This window comes from Lissotriton vulgaris, chromosome 10, assembly GCF_964263255.1.
Source record: "Lissotriton vulgaris chromosome 10, aLisVul1.2, whole genome shotgun sequence".
Taxonomy (NCBI): domain Eukaryota; kingdom Metazoa; phylum Chordata; class Amphibia; order Caudata; family Salamandridae; genus Lissotriton; species Lissotriton vulgaris.
This window is the reverse complement of record NC_141698.1, coordinates 77,304,575-77,320,204: the sequence shown is the minus strand read 5'-3', so window position 1 is coordinate 77,320,204 and position 15,630 is coordinate 77,304,575.

The window sequence follows — 15,630 nt, the reverse complement described above, 5'->3', positions numbered from 1 at the left end:
AAAAAGCAAACAAATTGAAAACAATGCCTGTCGCGAAAGATCTTGGCCTAGATGTATCATCGTTCCTATTTGCGATTTCTTAATAGCGATTTTTAGCGAATCGCTATTTAGAAATCGCAAAATGGGATGTATGTTTAAAATCGCTATTTTTTTGCGATTTCTTAATATTCTTTATTTGCGAATTCGCAAGTTGCGAATTCGCAAATAAGGAATAATTTCCCATTCATTCCTATGGGCCAGAAATACATCTCATATTGCAATTCGCAATTTGCTAATCGCAAAATGAGAATGATTTCAAGGGTGCAGGGGTGTCTCAAGGACACCCTGCTGTACCCCTGAAATCAGCATTTGTGTGCATATGGCACACATACATGCCCTATGGGCATGTATGTGCGTCATATGCCACCTTTAAAAATGCAACATTTGGGATTATTTTAAGATTTCGCAAATTACCATCAACTTCAAGTTGGTGGTAATTTCCAATTTTTAACCCAAAATCGCAAAATTTAGAAGTTTCATACATAGCATTTAAGAAATCGCAAAATTGCGATTCCTTAAATGCTATAGCAAAATAAGGAATCGCAAATTTTTGCGATTCTTTATTTTGCGATTTTTTAATGCATCTCAAAACATGCAAAAAGACCGTTTACGATTCGCAAAGGCCGAAATTCGGCGAATTTCGGCCTTTGCGGATCGCAAAAGGCTTGATACATCTAGGCCCTTGTCTCTGCATTCCACTTCTCCATGTTAGATTCAGTTTCTCAGGTGGTGATATTGTCTACACCCTGCCAACATTGTTGAGCCTGGTCCTTCCTAAGTGCCTTAAATACTCCCTGAGTCTACATTATCAACAGAGTTGCCTAACTTTTGTCCCTTTTTAGGCAGAGGGTGAATTTTTGATACTTTCAGAAAAGAATCACACCAGGAGAAACAAACCCCTATGTCTTCTTTAATGTTATTTTAATCATGTAGTTCCTCTGAAAGAGTTGGTCCTTCTTGCCATAATCTTCCCTGGATCATCTGATTTTGTTTCTAATTTCCTCACACATGTGCGACAGCCCAGCTGCAGAGCCCAAGTTGAGTCTGCAGAGGAAATCCATGGATTTACACAAACCCCAGTGGATTGGAAAAAACACAGAGGAAAAAAAATGGAAACTGGACAGATTACATTCCGAGTAAGAAAAAAAGTAAAATTTACAAAAGATCAGAACCCGCTGTTATGCAGAAGGTAGAGTGTGCCAAGGCAATTGCTTTGAATTTTTCCCTATGCGGCCATCACTCAGCGATTGTCATCTTTCTGACACATAATTTTAGTTTTCTAATGGATTGACTGACCCTCGCATAAGAAGATAAATCTGTCCGGCTTTGGTTATTTGAGAGCAAAAAATTGGTAGGTGTGAGAAAGGAGTGCACAGAGAGGAGAGGTTGGGATTAGGGAGACCACTGGTAATCCTGCTGGGCGTCTGAGCCTTGCAAGTAAGTGCCAAGTGTCAAAACGCCCCCCCGCGCCACCAAAGCCCCTTGGCCAGTGGGGCTTGATTAACAGTAGCCATTGTACGCAGCCTTTGCGGAACGTCAAATTTCATATGTTTCCTCGTTCACTCCAATTTTACGGCATCCTTTCTCATTTCCTCGCAGTCGTCTGGATTTCACCACTTAATGGCACTTAAATCAATAAATACCATAGTTGACACCCTCCAGTAGAGGCTGACATAAAATCTTGCTTGCTGTAACCTTCCTTGAAGGACTAAAAGATCATCTGTTTACAATAAATGTATATTTAATATCACACGTGCCGGCAGAAAGTTGTTTCGATGGAGATAGCTCTGTTATTTCAAATGGAAATTTAGATCTCAGTACACCAACAAAGGGACATGTTACAAAATCAAAGAAAATTATTAACATGAAAATGTAGGATATATGCTTAACACTAAATTTGTTTTCTAAATCCTATTTTAAATATTTGTGTCATTTACAAGGGTGGCCATACTGTGCATAATAAATACAGAATAAATGCCCATCAGATTGGCTTTCTTGCCAATGGATCTCTCAGTGCTCTGACAGTGTTTCTCAATGGAAGGAGAGATTCTACTTCAGGGCACTGAAATGCAGGAGCAACAAAGCTCGTGCTAGATCAATAGTGATAGACGCCTTCATCCTGGCTCTTTCTCTGTCTGCTGTGATGGAGACTCTGAACCCTACTCAGGCTCAAGGTCTTCCACACTTCTTTCACATTCATTGAGCGAGAGAGAGAACTGAAGTGCTCTACATAAGGTCAAGAGTTGAAAAAAGAACATTCCTTGTTGTGGTGAATGTATAGTGAGACTTGGATGATGAATGATAATTTGAGGGGAAAGAGTAAGGTAAGCTTAGAGAGAGACAATACAAGGTAGAATATATATGCACACCTTATTTCCTTGGGGAGGTTATTTATGTAGGTATTGCGCCGCGACAAAGCAACACAACCATTGCAGTGATTTCCTTTACCTTGTGACAACACGCAAAAGCCACATGAGCACCAGTAAACACCCCCTTTAAAGATATATCTGTAATCACCATGCCATGTGTGACCTTGAATTCCAGAGTGATCTTTTTGTATTGTACCCTATCTTTGGTGTCGATTAAGTGACACCGGTGATGAACTGGGCATGTGGCAAAGCTGATTTGAGTTTTAGAGCAGTGGTATGACCTAATGCGTAATCCGCACCATAACCATCAGGTTCCAAGTTCTCCATCAAAGTAGTTACTGGCACCTTATGTCCTCCTACCTACTTCTCACACTACTTGAATGCCCAAGTAGAAGTCTTACATTGAGACTGAATTTAAAAGCCTCTTTTCTGCCTGCTGCTGCATCCTTGTGTCTGGCCTATAACTCTTTTGTTTGCCTACCTTGTCTGGGACATTCCATTCAATCAGTGCCGTGGCAAGAAGTGGGTGGCGGGGCGGTCCGCCCCAGGTGACCTGAGCTTTGAGGGCACTTACCTGCGGTCGTCGTGGGGCAGCCGCTGCAGGCATAGCGAGCATAAGCGACCACTCGCAAAGCGAAACCTGACCTCCCCGCATTGAGAAGCTCGCCGGGAGGTTTATTTTCCACTCGCGATCGGCAATTTGATGTTGCTAATCGCAAACGAGGAAAAAGTCTCACCAGGATGTCATTTTGCTTGCACGTGGTCGCCAACTTGACGTTGAGGACCGCGAGCAAGCAAAAAATTACCACTGTACTACGCTATGCCACGCTACACGTGTTTGCACTGTGCTACGTGCAATTCGCGTAGTGCGAAGTAGCGCAAACTTCACAAACTACGCGAGCGTAGCGTAGTGCTTTGCCCAGGCTTAATGCTAACCTCTATTTACTCAAAAAAGTTAACAAGGTTTAGTGTCAGAAAAAAGCGCCCACTTCAACAATGCGCTATCAAGAAGAAATGCTTTCATTTCTCCTTTCTTTTCCAACTTTGCATGCATGCTGCACTGTACAGCACACATACAAAGCGGGAAAAGGTTTAAAGTGAGTCTCTGCATAGTATTTTGTCCTGGAAGGTTATGCTTGGAGTACAAAACCTATGCTAGACTCACGGAGACACCCTTGCACTATGGTGCAAGGGTGTGTCCGTGGCGCACGGCAGTACACTTCTGCGCCGGTGCTAGGAAGAGTGGAGGCAGAGTGTCATAGTTCTGTAAATATGGCGCTCTCCTCTTCTCTCCTTCTCACGCAGCGCAGCATTTGCGGCTGCTGCTCTGCTCTGGGTGGCAATCTGGTAAACTAGGCCCTATGTGTTTGAATTATATCCGACAAGTGCCTACATTGTGCGCCGTTATGGTATCTGAAACAATATGTCTCTCATGCACTGGGAGAAAACTCCATCTTCAAGGAGTCTTTCTCCAGACAAAAAATGCTGCCAGAAGGCAACAGCAGCTTTTGTTGACAAAAAAAACCTCCAGCCTGGGCATAAACTCTACAAACTCTGGCAAAGAGAACTGGGACCTATTGGCTTTTTAAACAGCACTAGGGAGAGCAAAATGCTTTTTTTGCTGATGCTGTGCAATATTGGTAAAAAAAAAATAGCAAAAAAGGCCGCGACCAGTTGCATCATCATGCTAGCGCACTGAAGCACCCCAGAATGCTGAATGTGTATTGTATGAGCTCAGTCACTCGCTCACTTCCATACTCACACACATTGCTCTTCAGTTTCCTCCAGGGCACAAGTCCTAAAAAAAGAAGTGGGGGTCGCTGTTGTCACGACAGGAAGTGACGTCACGAAAGGTGGCTTGCACCATCAGACTCATTGCCTCCCCTCGCTCACCCCTTAGATGCGATTGCATCAGAGAAGCCAGCGCATGAGCATGGTTCTGAATGAGCTCCCATCTTGCCCCAGAGAGGCCAAAGAGTGAATGTGTGGCTCCATTTGCTCCAGTAATCGAGCTCCTGGTAAAATAAGTGGGGGGACGCCGTCCACCCGCGTGGTACCCCGACACGAGCCCTGGTTTCCTCTTTCCCTCACTGTCTCAATTACGCAAGCACTCACTCACTGACATATGTGCACATGTACCTACCCATTCAGCGGCAATACTGACTTTTCCACAGTACTTCCCTCTCTCACTCATTCACATATACACTCTTACCTGCTTACTCCCTCACTTACTTAGGCACGCAGTCACTCGTTCACTCTCTCACCCCACACAACCACTGGCTCGTTTACTCACCTGTTCACCCGTACTCTCACTCACTCATCCACTGACGTATCCACTCCACTCATTCAGGGACATACGGCCAGATTAATCATTGTGAAGTTTTGCGAGTCTGAAATAGCGATTCATAAGGAATCGCTATTCCAGACTCGCAAAACGGGATTCATGTAGGAATCGCAACATTTTTTGCGATTCCTACAGATTCCTTATTTGCGATTAGCTAATTGCTAATCGCAAATAAGGAATAACTCCCCAGGAATGAATGGGGAGTCATTCCTTATTTGCGATTAGCAATTAGCTAATCGCAAATGAGATTGCTATTTCAAGGGTGCAGGGGTGTCCAAAGGACACCCTGTAACACCCCTGAAATGTCAAATTACACAGATGTTACACACACACATGTCCAAAAGACATGTGTGTGTGTAACATGCAACTTAGAAAAATGCTTTTAAAAGCATTTTTCTAAGTTTTCACTATTTACCACGAGGTTTGACCTCGCGGTAAATTGCGGGCCAAAATTGCGAAATCGCAATTTTTAAATGTTTCAAAAATAGCATTTAAGGAATCTCTAATAGAGATTCCTTAAATGCTATTCCTCGCAAATTTGCGAGTTCTGAAATAGCGAATTTTGCATTTGGGATGATGAATCCCAAATGCAAAAATTGCACTCACAAAGGGCCAGATTCTCAGAATCTGGCCCTTTGCGAGCGCAATTACCTTTCATGAATCAGGCTGCAACTGCCTGGCTCACTTACTCGCCAGGAGCCTCCCAACAAGCTAATGTCACAGCTCCGGTCAGTGACGTCACTGGCACTAGGTACATTTCCCACTCTCTCTCACCCTGAGGACTTCTGCCCCAGTTGGGGGGGAGGGGGGGGGGGGTGTAACACCTCCGGTCACATCCTGTTCCCGATTTCCTCTGACGCCTTTGCGATACATTGACTATAGATGTTTCTTTCCCCCAGCCTTGGCAGCCTTGCAATGTTGTCCATCGTCTCTGGTACATTTCTGTAGCAAATCAAGGCTAGAATTGTCACTGTTTCCAAGCTGCTCAGAGCTGGAGGTGGCCAAAAAATTACAATGTAGTGGAAAGAAATCTGCAGTTTCCGTCTGAATGCGGTTCTATCAGATATAAGGTTTCCTGTCAGGGGTGTTAATATTTAGCTTTGTGCGACAGCCACCGGCACTGTGCTTCCAAATTAAAACTGAGCACAGGGGGTGAAGGCAGAGATCATTCACAAGGAGTTCATTGTATGAGAAGTAATCAGTGTACGTTTCAATAATGCCAGTAGCACCTTACATGTCATTGCACAATTGGTACCACTTGAGACTTTGCACTCACACCTGAGCATCACATATACTGTCCTAAATTGCTTATACAATATGTCAAAATGGAGCCATCCCTCGGGCACTGCAAGTGCCTTGATACCCTTCCAGGTGATGACCTGCGCTTTAAAAATCAATTTACTGATTGGTTGATTGATCCAGACCCCACTTTCCCCGCTTCTTGTGGATTTCCATAAGGGTGATTCATCGCCCACATGTGGTTAATCATTACATGGACCTGCTTTTGGGCCTACTCAGCGTACAAATCAAGGCTCTACACCAACAAGCCACTGCCACTCAACCTTATCTCAGCCTATCAATGGCCAGTGTCATACACAAGCTCAGATCTTGGTTTGACATTATATAAACCACTGCGCTCACCGTCAACCTGAAATTTAGTGCAACAAAGACCGTGTTTGCACTAACAACCAGGGGTGGCTCACTCCAACCTTAGACCCTGAAATGGCTGAATTACCTGAACTCTGGAGCCTTCTCCAGTCACCTATATCATGTCACAAATTCTTCAGATTTCCACTTGACTCGCTCCATCCTTCAAAGATCAAATGCACCCAACTTATTGGCTAAGGACAAGGTTATTCCCCACAATAACATCCTTCCAAGCATCATGCACCTTGCAATCTATGGGTCACAGTCAATGTTCCCATCCGTTTGCACATAATCAGGGCAAAGCCTTACTAACACTCCTTCCAGAGTCCAGCCTGACCCTATCAAAAATTGTACCATGCAGCCGGCAAGCTGAGCAGCAGCCGGGGAAAATGTAAGCACAGCTCGCCCACCCTCCCTAGGGCTGAATCCGCTTCAAAGCTTGCTATCTGATATAAAAGGCATTACTGACCACCAAATCTAATGTTTCTGATGGCACCTGAATAAATCACAGGTCATACTGTTAGATGCACAGAGAAACAGGATTCTCTTGAAATGCTCCTAGACTATAGAATGATATACCCTTGCACCTTAGATTTTCTCCATCCCTTCCGCGTTTTAGGAGAGGTCGCAAGACAGATTTCATCATCTTCTTCCTTCCAACCAAGAACTGATCCCTGATCCCCTACTCCCAAGCAAGAGGCTTAACTCCTGTGTCTGCTCTTTGAGAGGCATAATTGAAAGGAAAGTAGTAAAACTACAGTCACATTTTTAAATCTACATCCAAGAGAAGTTTTACTCCTTTACAGATTTTATGAATTCCAATTGGAATCAGCTTGGAAAGCAGCAACTTTCTGAGATTTCCACGCGGATTTAATGGAAAACCATGTCATTTCCCATCGGTAAACTCCACACAGGGAGAATAGAATCTTCTATGCAAATGGAAATTTTATTTTACATTTTTCTGTAGGGACAATCTGTTTTCCTAAGGAGAAGAAAGCCCTTCCCCTACACCCACATCAAATATGGGAGTGGTTCATTTCCCTTTCCACCCTGGAAACAGTGTTAGGCCAGCACCACCTGGCTGGAGAGCTTCTCACACTCTTTCTACAGGTTGGAAAGGAGAACATGAGGTGCTTGTGAATGTCCAAAAATCTAATAGTTTATGGCCGTTCACAAACCTCCAAGGGTAGCTACACCTTGGACCACCCTTGATACTGCCTATTCTGCGGGATTTACAAGTTCAGAGATCTCCAAATCTGTGGCGGAGGGACACACACTCGTAACTCGTGTTGCATTTGGCAGAAATCTATTTGTGAATCCCTGCGGGAGTAATAGATGTAAACCTATGTTTATGGCCAAATGTACCTTTGTGAATAGCCCCCATATTGTCCCTACATGCACTGGGAGGCCCACTGACAGGTAATGCATCCTGGTACCCTGGTCTAATCCTGCCTCTTCCATTTACTCACTTCATGGACCTTGCTCCTAATATATTCTGTAAACCTACCCTCATGCCTTTGTAATCACGCATGGTCAATGCACTTCCTTCTTGCTACCTACAGAGAGCCGATGCCTTTGTGACTATGACCACTCTTTTGAAATACCCTGTATAAAATAAATTAATTAAAGTGGTGTGCTGTTAAAGTAAACTCAACTTTCTCATTAACCCACCCCTGAAAACTGCGCTTGGTGATGTCTAAGGGCCACAGGCATCAAAGTAAGGAATTGTGATGCCTAAATTGCGATTTTTAAGGAATCGCAATTTAGGAATCGCAATTCCTTATGCATGCAGGAATCACACAAAAAATTATGATTCCTACACATTCCTTAATTGCGACTCACAAATTGCGATTCGCAATTAAGGAATGGCTTCCTATTCATCCCTATCGGTCCAGAGGCCCATAGAAATGAATGGGATTGCATGCGCAATTTGCAAGTACCAAATAGGTACTCGCACATTGCGCAAACAATTTTAAGGGTGCAAAGGGTCCAAAAGGCCACCCTAATGCACCCCCAAAAAAAGGTAGGTATGCACTTGTGGTGCACACACATGCCCTAAGGGAATGTGTGTGCACCACAATGCACTTTGAAAAATGCATTTATCTGCATTTTTCAAGGGAATTGCAAATTATCATCAGCTTGAAGTTGATGGTAATTTGCAATTCTAAATTGCGAAAACACAATTTGCGATTGCGTAATGCATCGCATTTAGGGGTCACAATTTGCGACTCCCTAAATGCATTTGCAATTAATGGAATTGCAAATAATTTTCTGAGTGGGTCTGGGAGTGAGTGCGTTAGTGTCTGAGTAGGTTTACAAGTGCCTCCATGAGTGTGTGAGTCAGCCTGTGATTGGGTGCATGAGTGGGTCTATGACTGGGTGCGTGAGTCTCTGAGTGGGTCCGTGAGTGGGTGTATGTGGCTGAGTGGGTGTGTGAGTGGGTCCATGAGTATCTGAATGGGTCTGTGAGTGGCTGTGAGAGTGTTTGAGTAGTTCTGTGAGTGGGTGCATGAGTGACTGAGTGGGTTTGTGGGAGGGTGTGAGAGTGAGTGCATCTGTGAGTGGATACATGAGTGTCTGAATGGGTCTATGAGTGTGTGTGAGAGTGTCTGAGTAGGTCTGTGAGTGGGTGTGCGAGTGGGTCTGTGAGTGGGTGTATCAGAGTCTTAGTGGGTCTGCCAGTGGGTGTGTGAGTACCTGAGTGTGTGAGTGTCTATCTAAGTGTCTGAATGGGTGTGTCAGTGACTGGGCTACAACAGAATTGCACCTGCCCTTTATTCAAAAAGAGTCCACAGTTTTGCACAAAATAGCTTCCCAATCTATACTTAACTTATATACTTACCTTAAAAATATTTTGTTGTTGATACAGGCAAGATGGCCGACGGAGCAGGAGCTTGCTAAGAGCTCCCAGTGCTTGGGATCCCACTGGTTGGATTTATCCCTGGCAGCACCCACCGCTCCGTGAAACCGAATACATGAGAGTAACAGGATTGTAACCGCATATTTTTATTTTATTTTTTGTGGTTCTTTGTACCTCGTACGGCGGAGGGCTGAAACCTACTAGCCACTCGTCTCTCAGTCCGGATCGCCTGGAGACATCACCACCCTCAGCGGACTGTCTCGAGCCTGCGGAGGGTCGGCGGAGGTTCTGAAGTTCACCCCCTCCCCCCTGCACCGGGAGCCTGCCGAGCTGATCCTGGAACCTGCATAGCCTGCGACCGGCTACTGGAGCCCCGGGAGCCTGCTTGCTGAGTGGAACTTGCAGAGCCTGTGACCGGCTACTGATCACTTGCCTTCAGGCACCCCCATCGCGCTGCTGGTCTGTGCAGCTGAAGCCCCGGGAGCCTGCCGAGCCTCCACTTCCCCACTTCCCCGCGGATCAGCGCTGCGACAGGCAGAAGAGCCCCTGCGGCGTCGGAGGTCAGAGAGGCCCCCTCCCGCCCGCTTCATGGCAGAGGACGCAGGTTGTGGTGCCAGGAGCCCGACCGCCCCGCTGCACCGGAGCACTTGGGATTTGTTTCTGGGCTAAGAGGTCGAGGCTTCTCAGGAGCCTGCCTGCAGGTTGCGGGTTGGGTTGCCTGGCCGAGACGAGACCACGCGACGGTCCCCCCTCCCGCCCGCCCCACAGCACCGGAGGGTTGAGAGAGGCCCCCCTCCCGCCCGCTTCAAGGCGCTGGACTCTGGGTGCTCTGCCTGGCCGTGACGAGGCCACGAAGACGGACCCCCCCCTCCCGCCCGCTTCAAGGCGCTGGACTCTGGGATGCTCTACCTGGCCGTGACGAGGCCACGAAGACGGACCTCTCCCGCCCGCCCCACAGCACCGGAGGGTTGAGAGAGGCCCCCCCTTTCGCCCGCTTCAAGGCGCTGGACTCTGGGTGCTCTGCCTGGCTGTGACGAGGCCACGAAGACGGACCCCTCCCGCCCGCCCCACAGCACCGGAGGGTTGAGAGAGGCCCCCCCTTCCGCCCGCTGCAAGGCGCTGGACTCTGGGTGCTCTGCCGTGACGCATCAAGGCGCTGGTCGCTGGGTGCGGAGGGCTGAGAAAGGACCCCCCCTCCCGCCCGCTTCAAGGCGCTGGGAGATCGATCGGAACGAGGCCACGACAGCGCCCCCCCCCCCCTCCACCCCCCCAGGGTCGTTGGTTAGTAGAGCCTGCCTCCGGCTGCACCGGAAGATTAATGCGACCGGAGGTGTGGCGCCACGGACCGATGTAGCAGCTGAAGTGAGCCCTGGGAAACGAGAACTAGGGGGCCGACAGGAGCCTGCCCACACCGGCACCGGGCATGGATACTCGCTGAGGAGGCTCCCCACCGCTCAGGGATATACAGGTTTGGAATTCTGTGGTAGTCAGTTGAGCTTCACGCCGCCTGGAAGGTTTGGAGCCCTGCGGCAAATGCACAGCTCACATATAACTGCATCTAGGCACTTGAATTAAAGCACTGCATCTGCAAAACCCTGCTGGCAAACTTAACACACTCATGGAGGCATAAGGCATCTATTTCAGCCCACCCTGGCTGCTCACATCTTTAAACTACCTCCTGGGTGCAATATGGCTGGGGCCATTAAACTGCTCGCACTTTTAAGCTACCTCCTTTGTGCAAAATGGCTGGGGCCATAAAACTGTAGCCATAAATCCCCTCCGGTATTCTGATGGCCACGAGGCTCCTCAGTTTGACTCCCCCACGCATGACCAACAGAAATAGAGATAAGACTCCCTCCCAGCAAGCTATGAGCAGTGCTTGCTCAAATTGAAAGTGATACTGCCCGTCCTGGGGCTCAAAGCAATAGCAGCAGACAGAGGACCAACATGCCTATCTCCCTTTTGGTTCGGCCACATTAGACTGTCTATGTTTGGGCGACCAGCATGGGCTAATCATCTCTCTACCACCGGACCTATGGCCTTTTCAGACTACTCATATCGGTTGCACAATGTACACCACTTGGCGCTTTCACGTCGGACTATGATAGTGTCTGCCTTTTATAGTGGTATTATATTACTATACTCCTAACTATCCATCACATTTCACTTTATCTGCACCTGTAATGCACCGATTGCTACCTCATATATTATTGCCGTCTATAGTGGTATTATATTTTTATATTCCTAAATTGTATCCTGCACCGATGGCTACCTCATATATTTTTGCCGTTTACTGTGGTATTATATTTTCATATTTCTAACTGTATCTTGCACCGAGGGCTACCTCATATATCTTTGCAGTTTATAGTGGTATTATATTTTTATATTCCTAACTGTATCTTGCACCGAGGGCTACCTCTTAGATTTTTTCCGTTACTGTGGTATTATATTTTTTTATATTCCTAACTGTATCTTGCACCGAGGGCTACCTCATATATTTTTGCCTCCTACAGTGGTATTGTATTTAGTGTCACTCGTCTCATGTGACTCTTGTTTTCAATTGTATTTTGCTACTGACTCATGTACCTCACATATTTTTGACTATTCACTATTGTCACCTTCGAATCAGGTATTTTACTGTTTGCATAGGTATTTTATTCCAGTATATTATTAGTATTGTACGTCTACTTTACTCTGCATTTGACTTTTGTTTGCAATTGTATTTTGCTACTGACACATACTCACTACTGTCACCTTCGACCCAGGTTTTTTACTGCCTGCATAGGTATTCTATTTTATTCCAGTATATTATTAGCATTATACGTCTACTTTATTCTGCATTTGTTTGTAACCCACATCGAATTCACTTCGATTCCTGTAATGTACCAATTCCTCATGTAGACTTGTCACATTGATGTAACCTGCACTCATTACACAGTTCCCTCCCGTACACACTGATTACTACTGCACAGATTCTGGGGGCCCTCCGCCCCTGTGCCAGGTAACTTACTGTCTTCATCTATAATCCGCTCCTGCTACAACTTTTATCCCTGTTTGCGTTGACGACTACCTCATATTCCCTGGCTGCTCACTAGTGTCACTTTATTCCCTGCAACCGACGATCACTGGGCACCCGCACGCTCCTACCTATTCCGTCATCCCAACATGGAGCTCATCGGCAAGCACACATATAGAATCAACTACCCACCCGCACTCACCAAAAACGCTGCAAAACGCTTTAAACACAATCTACTGAGGTCCCACCCTGAAACCCCCTTTGCAGACACCTACTTCTCACCGGTCAATGGTGCCGTAAACATTGATATCATCTTCCACACCACATGCAGAGCTCAATGGAGAAAAACGTTCCTCTCCTTACTCGCCGTCTCCAATTCTAGGAAATCCGCTCATGGCCGAACACTCACCATCACACCTTCCCAACTCTTCCCAGGCAGAACCACCATCACTATCTATAACAACGGGATTGTCCTAATCCAATCCACAGACAGGAACCTGGAACTACTAGACAACCTGTTCCCCACTTTCTTACAGCACCTCTCCAAACCGCGGACCCCCACTCACAGCACTCACAGCACTATCAGTCCTATCACCCTTGACTTCACAGCCCCCAACCACAACCATTCTCTCCTAGCTCAGCCCCTAAACGACACGCACCTCTCCTTTACCCCCGTCACCACAGTCATTCCTCCACTTACTGTAGCCACCCCACATTCCTCATTCACAGACTCAGACCTCTCCCCCTCATACACCAGCCGCACCCCCTCCCCCCCCACCAACACCTTGACCCCCACTCATACCACAACCATTCCGCTCACCCCTGACACCACTTCCCACATTCACAACACCGCTAATCTAGCTCAGCCCCAAAACGACACGCACTTCTCCTTTACCACCGGCACCTTAGCCATGCACCCATCCACTGCTGCTACCCCACACCCCTCAATCACAGACATAGATCTTGGCCCCACATACACCAGCCGTACCCCCTCCCCCCATACACCAGCCCACATTCCCACTCTCTCCACCCATGATATCACAGCCCCCACCCACATCCCGCCTAATCAAGCTCAGCATCAGATCGACACGCTCACAGACAAACCCCACCCTTTATCCCCCCCATTCTCAGCCCACACCTCCACTCATTAACCAACCACGCAGAACGCGCCTCCGCCTCTATCACTTCAACTACGACTCCTCAACAAAGAACCACATACAATCCCACCTCCCCCCCTTTCTCACCCCACACTACCCTACATGCGCCCCCTTCACCACTAATAAACGCCCATCCTCCACCATGCACTCTCCGCCTACCACCGATACTCTCATCCACACCACCAACCTCTCCCCTATGTCATCCACGCCCGATCCTCCCAACCCAACCTCCCACACAACGCCCGACCCTCCCATCCCCACCTCCAACACATCTCCCACACTGGACTGCACTACGGCCTCCCTCCTCCAGCTCAAAGAAGACATGCACATAATCAAACAACAACTACTCTGTCTATCACACTCCAGTCACCCCTCACCCAACACCCTCCACCAGATCAAACAAGACATTCACATCATTAAATAATTACTCAGCACACATCCCAGACACCCCTCACGCGCCTCCACCATCACCTCCCCTCCCAACTGGACCTCCACCCGGGCGGCGAACTCTAGCACTCGATTCCCACCGCACTGGACCACAATCCCTGTTCACAACCGCGAAAACCGCCCCCATCGCTCCCGCAACACTCTCTCGGACCTTGACACAATCGCCCTCCTCCGCTCCTACGACCCAGCTCCCCATAGCAACACACCCGACACCCTCACTGCCATTCCTACGATTCACTCCAATCCCCTTAGACCCCCCACACTGAACAACAGAATTGCTATCCATAGTAACCTGAGTAAAGTCCCCTTCGCTCTAGAACCCCCTTCTTCCCTCGACACACCCCGTCTCAAATGCACTCTCCTCAACTGCAGATCAGCCGCAAGACACTCCTCCAATATCGCCGACCTCATCCAAAAATTGGATCTTGACCTAATCATCATGACTGAAACATGGCTAACAGAATCTTCTACACCTATAATGGACATTCTGGTTCCCCCCAACTACCACATCACTAGACTTGACAGGTCTGGCAATAAAAAAGGTGGCGGAATCGCATGTATATACAGGCGCAACCTCTCTGTCTTGAAAGTAACTTCCCCTTCCCTACCCTCCCCAACCTCCTGTGAATACATCTGCCTCGATATTATCAGTGAGGGCAAACCGATCTGCACTCTTCACGGCGTTTATCACCCACCCGGCGACAACCTTACCTTCTCCCAACAAATCATGGATATGATCTCAACCAACTCCGGGCGACAACTCACACAAATATACCTTGGTGACTTCAACCTCCACTGAAACGATCATAATGATGCGGTGGTAAAAAGTCTGAAGAATTTCCTTAAAGCCCTTGACCTCACTCAAATTTGCAACAGTCCAACTCACAAGAAAGGCTCTATCCTCGACCTTATCATCTCCAAAGAGGCCTCTATCCAACTCGAATCTATCCAACCCTGTGACTGGTCAGACCATCATATTATCACATTCTTCATCAATGAAAAAGTTAAAGTTAACCCTGTTCAATCAGCCAGGCCCAAAGTCTGGAAAAGAGACATGAAAAAGCTAAACTCAAACTCTCTGCCCCCCAACAGCTGCAACTTACTACTTCCTCCCACTGGCGTTAAGGACGTCCAATCCTTGACTGATCACTATCTTAACACTATGTCCTCAATAATTAATGAAGTCGCACCCTTGCAGCTAAAAAAAGCCTCTGCAAAAATTTCCAATCCCTGGTACGACGGGAGTCTCAATGACGATAGACGCGCCATGCGACTGGCAGAGCGCACCTGGAGATCAGCTCCCTCTGCACTGAACCTAAAAACCCTGAAGAAAAAGAGAAATGCCTACTTCAGGAAAATAAAACGCTCAAAATCAGACTTCTTCAGCCGTCAGCTCGACCAAGCCAAAAATCGTCCGAGAAAGCTGTTTGAGCTTATCCGAACGCAATCCAAAGAACAACCCCAACCTCTCAACACTATGTGCGAAGCTCCCTCCTGCGAAGACTTTGCCTCTTTCTTTAACCAAAAAACTGACAACATAAAGAATGATCTACTTATGGACGCAAGCCTCTATCCCAAACCACACTGCATAGCACCCACTAAACCAAAAAACAATGCCACCTGGTCAACCTTTGTCACCTACACGGAGGAAGAAATTGGCAGACTGCTCAACACTCTGAAACCATCCAATCACCTCACAGACCCCCTTCCTGCTAACGCTGTCAAAGTCCTTACCCCGTCGCTCCTTCCAC